This window comes from Trichosurus vulpecula, chromosome 2, assembly GCF_011100635.1.
Source record: "Trichosurus vulpecula isolate mTriVul1 chromosome 2, mTriVul1.pri, whole genome shotgun sequence".
Taxonomy (NCBI): Eukaryota; Metazoa; Chordata; class Mammalia; order Diprotodontia; family Phalangeridae; genus Trichosurus; species Trichosurus vulpecula.
Window position 1 is genome coordinate 156,381,730 of NC_050574.1, and position 5,703 is coordinate 156,387,432.

Here is a 5,703-nt window from a genome sequence, read left to right on the forward strand (position 1 = left end):
CACATTGTTTTCTACCACTGTGCTATCTTTGGCTCCACTTTGTATAAGATAATATTAGTAATTAGTAAGTAAATTAGTAATTAGTAAGTATATATATATATATGTATATATATATATGTAATTAGTAAGGCACTTTGCAAACCTTAAAAAACCATAGTGATGCTAGCAATTATCATCATCATCATCATTGTTTTGGTAGAAATATCTCTTCTCTGAGTTCATGCAGTAGTTAATTACTGCCAAATACATATTTACCATAATACAGAAAACATAGAGGTAAAACTCTAGGTTTTATTAGTATGTTCAAACATAGGTTCAGGCCTCAGAGAAAATCAGAGCAACCATTGGGATTCTGACAAGGCTTCTTATGGGCAAAATTATGTCACAGTGACAGAGGAAGAATTCTTTTACATATTGCAATTTCCTCTTAGGCCATAAAAGTTAAAGAGAAGGTAGAGCCATAATCTTATACTTCCTTCAATGTCATAAAAATTGGACAAACTTAGTTAAACAGAGTCATAATCTCATAATCCCCCAAGGAAACAAATTTTGTAAATAAATTCTATAGGTAAACTGAGTCAGATTACAGATTAAGCTACATTTAGAGGATTTACAAATCCTCTGATTAAGGATGAGGATTTATGTGTTGCCAAGGAGTCAGGGACAGTTGAGACAATTCCTCTGGCTTCTTAGGTACGGAACATTTAATATTCTAAGTGAATTTTTACATCCCACGGGAAAGATTTTGGTTAAGTGAGATTAATATTAAGATAGACTTTTAGTTAACCAAAATTTTCAAGAGTTATGACCCTGAGTCCTGAATAATAACAGGAAGTAAAAAATCCCCATGTCATCATCATCATAACTCTTGTGAGCAGAATCCCTGGTCTGGTACTTTATCACTAATGATATAATCCAGTGAGAACTCTATCCTGCCAGATGGAGAAACCACGACAGGGCTTCTCCTCTGGAGTGGATCGTAGATTTTGAATTCATAGATCTAAAGGAACCTTAGAAGTTATCTACCATCCATCATAGGATCATTGATTTTGAGTTGGTCATCTAGTCTAATCCCTTCATTTTATAGATGAGGAACTAAGCTCCAGAGAAGTGATTTCCTCAAGGCCATGCAGATAGTAAGTGGCAAAGCTGCTAACACTGTTTCTGTTACTCTAAATCCACTATCCTTTCCATTACACCTTGCTTCAAGAACTATGCCTAGTGAAAAAGAAGCATTTGCTTTGCCAAGGGATGTGGCCTAAGAGCACTGTCTGGTTCTGTCTTCTGGGAGTAACATGAATTTGTGAGTAGGAACCAGGAGGAGCAGCAGTAGGACCTCCCACAGCGTTGTGTGTGCTTCATTTGATCCACAGGAAGATGTACAGAAGTGCCCCAAGGATCCATGTGGAGAGCAATGTCCCAGACTGCCTACTGGGATTGTCTTAAGGACCGTGGGTCTCACCCTTGACTGGCAGCACCAGCTGGGAACAGTGTGAATGAAAATTGTCTGTTTGTGACTATAAATGACTCAGACTGTATAGACCTTGGGAAGGGCTGCTCACTAGAGGGGATCTGTTTCCAAGAGTTGTTTTCAATTCTCTTTTGTTTTCTTTCACCTTTCAATAAAATTTGTCTTTTTTAATCGTGTAAACAAAATAACTTTCCTGATCAGTAGTGTTCTCCTTCAGAAATTACTTTGTGTTTACCGTGTCTGCATAACCCCATGGCCCAATAACTATTCTCTGGCCTCAGATATAACCAGATTAAGTCCTAGGGGGCAACTTGGTTCCCTAGAGTGGGATTGGGTTTCTTTCTCTGTGCTCTGCCACCTACCCTGGGGGTAACTCCAAGGAAATCTCTAAAAGAAAGCTTTGGCCCATGGCTCAGAATTGAATAAGATCCCTTAGAAAAGGTACTGAATGTTCAAAATGCAATCATGTATAGGACAGAAGCTTATTTCCTCCACTACGGAAAATGAATAAGGCACAAAGAATTTAGTGCATGAAAAAAATACATAAAGTATGATCATTTTAAATGGTCCATTATACTGTCCCCAGAAAGTAAAGACCATTTTATGGGTCTCCCGGAAGATATTTTGCATTTTATAACCTATTATCTTGAATCTGTACTCTATGATCAATTTGCAAACCTCCTGGCCATCCAGGGTGTGGCTTGCTTTAGTCCTTCATCTGTAGGATAATTCCAAGGTGGCAATCATTTTCTCCCCAGAGAAATGTGCTGTTAATAACATCTTCTTCATTTTGTTCAGCTGCCGCCCATATCCAGAACTCAGGAACTCTCAATACACAAAGCTACCACCATAGCTGGAAATGTTCGTTTGGGGGGGATTTTTAGTTGACTCTCAGTTTTCCATTATTGTCAGGAATAGCTTCTAGTCTCTGGGGACCAATCTGGAGTTGCTACATCATCCCAGCAAAGCACCAGCATCCCCAGCAAGAAGCCAGAGTGCGTGTCTAACTTCATGGAAAGTATTTCAGTCCAGTAGCAAGTTATAAAGTATGAAGAACAAAGGTTTAAATTTCCCTTTAGGGTTTTCTTACTCTGATGTGAGGGGTCAATCCACATTCAGAAAAGTGAAATCACCCCTATCCTGGCAGGGAATCAGAAGTGGTTTTGCAGAGGAGCTGGCACCTCCGCTTAATTGGGGAGGAAGGACACTAAGGATTCCTGGTGGTGGGATTGAGGAGGAAGTGTGTTTTGGCAGATTGTTAATGTCAAGATTGAATGGCCAGAGGTGGGAAATGGGATGTCAAGTTTAGGGAACTTGTCTAGTTTGATTGGGTAAAGGAGAAAAATGTGAATAAGGCTGGAAAGGCAGATTAGAGCCAAAACTTAAGCACTTACCTGAGGAATTTGCATTTTTTTCTTAGAAGTAATAAGGAGCCACTGAAGGTTTTTGAGAAGATAAATGAAGCAGAACTATACTTTAGGAACATTATTTTATAATTGGAGAAGGAAGCAGGAAAACCAATTAGGAGGCTATTATAGATCAGGTAAAGGTGATCATGGTCTGAACTCAGTCAGTAAACATTTATTAAGCACCTACTATGTGCCAGGCACTGTGCTAAGTGGTGGGGATACAAAAAGAGGCAAAAGACAGTCCCTGCCCTCAAGTAGCTGGAAATCTAATGGGGGAGAACTAGGGTGGGGGCCTTATATGTGAACAGAGAGAAGGGGATGGTTTTGAATGATGGTGGTGCAGTAGATAGAACCTGGAATTAGGAAGACTCATTTTCATGAGTCAAATCTGACCTCAGACACTTACTAGCTGTGTGACCCGAGGCAAGTCATTTAACCCTGTTTGCCTTAATTTCCTCATCTGTAAAACTGAGTTGGAGAAAGAAAGGGCAAACCACTCCAGTATCTTTGCCAAGAAAACACCCAAATGGGGTCACAAAGAGTTAGACTAAAACAAAATGGAGTTATACATCTTCAACCCTTGAACAAACAGGGCTGAAAACTCTCTCTGCACAAATGGGGCTTAATTAGTATCATGTGATCAGATGAGAGCCAGGTATCATAGGATTTGGAGAGGGGACCTTAAAGTCTAGCACAATCATTTTTAAAGACAAAAAAAGTGAAGTCTGAGCAGCTCTCTCGATCGAGCTACCAGTCTATGGTCTCCGAAGTCACTCTTATAAGAAAAACAGACTGAAATAGGATCTCCTGAGCAATGACTCTGGTCATTAATGGAGAATGCGGTGTAATGTAATGGAGATATTTGCACTAGGCAGCTGGTGCTAAGAGAGACCCAGGATGCCTGTGTGAGCATAAACCAATCCTTCCTGCCAGCCCTCCCCAGCCCCCTTTTCCCCTCAGGCTACCCTTTTTATAGAAACTCAATTTAATTTAGTTCAATAAGCATGTATGAAAAAATATGTGCAAAGGACTGTGTAAGATATTGGGGAAAGAAACAGGAAATAGACCCAGACCTAACAGAATATACATTCTAGGGAGGAAGGGGATGGGAAAGTGGGGAACCAATATTCACCCAGGTAAGTGAATACAAAATATAAACAACATAAATAAATAAAAAGTAATTTTCATGGGGATCACTAATAATTGGGGGAAGTAGGAAAGGTATCTTGTAGGAAGTGACACTTGAGATGAATTTTTAAGAAAACTAGTGTTTCTAAGAGGCAGAGGTGAGAAGGAAGAACATTCCAGCCTGTGCAAAGACTTGGAGACAGGAAATGTAATGGAGTAGGCCAATTTGGCTGAAATGTAGAGTTCATGCAGGTGAGTAGTGTGAGAACAGTTAAGAAAGCTATGTTGGGACTGGAATGTGATGATGGGCTTTACCTTTCTCCCTTGATTTTCACTTTAACCAGCTTTTGCCTGTATAGAATTGTTGGGGTTGGGTAGTAGAGGGGGTGGGACAGGGCAAGTAGACCCCCAGTTTATCCTCTCAAATCTCCAGGCTCCTCCTCCTCCTCCTCCTCCTCCTCCTCCTCCTCCTCCTCCTCCTCCTCCTCCTCCTCCTCCTTCTTCTTCTTCTTCTTCTTCTTCTTCTTCTTCTTCTTCTTCTTCTTCTTCTTCTTCTTCTTCTTCTTCTTCTTCTCCTTCTTCTTCTTCTCCTCCTCCTCCTCCTCCTCCTCCTCCTCCTCCTCCTCCTCCTCCTCCTTCTTCTTCTTCTTCTTCTTCTTCTTCTTCTTCTTCTTCCTCTCTTCTTCTTCTTCTTCTTCTTCTTCTTCTTCTTCTTCTTCTCCTCCTCCTCCTCCTCCTTCTTCTCTTTCTTTTTCTTTTCTCTTTCTTCTTTCTTCTCTTCATTTTCTTTCTTATTTTCTTTCTTCTTTCTTCTTCTTCATCCTTCTTCAAAAATTCTTAATTTATGGAATAAAACAAGTATTTCCATAACATAGTACAATGAAAAAGATGATTGCACATGAAACTCCTATGCCCTGGTTGGCAGCTATTTTTTCCTTCTTTTCTCTACCACTGGAACTACAAGGGAAACAGAGGATAGGCAGGGGACTCCTCTTCCTAGAGGTTTGCTGGTAAACACTAAACCAGCTCTCTGGAAGAGAAGAAGTAGGGGGAGGACACACTTTTAAGTTTGATCTGCATTCTTATATCTTCTCTATCACTTTAAGTGTAGGCTAGTGATGCCAAATTCAATAGAAATGGGGTCACTAAAAGGTACATAAGTATCCCTGTAGGCCACATAGTGACTTAGAAAATCACCTAGAAACTTAAAAAAATATTTCCCAATTGCATTTTAATCTGGTTGAAGCCCCACCCTGTTTGACAACTGGGTCATAGACAATCAGCATTGGTTGTTGTCTTTCATTCTCAAAGAGGACCAAAATGATGTCACTATGCTAAAGTCAAGTTACAGTGTGTCCAACTGTGGCTGATCAAGACAATCAGGAAAATATTTAATAAAGCCCTCATTAGAGAGGTATAAATGCTCACCCTGAAAATTTAGCAGTCTTTCAAGAATCAGTTAAAGTTAGGTCCAATACCACCCCCCCCCCCCGCCTCTTCACCTTCTCTGTCTATAAAGGGGGCAGCAGCAGCTTTATTTATGTCCTTCTGAAACCTTCCATCCTTGAAATTTGCCCAGATTAACTCCTTGTAACTAGAGCTTTTCCATATTTCATGTCCTTTGCTGTGTGCCTGGAACCGGTCATGGGTCCCAGTGCCAACAAGCCTGCATCTTAAATGATTTTTCTGAGCTAT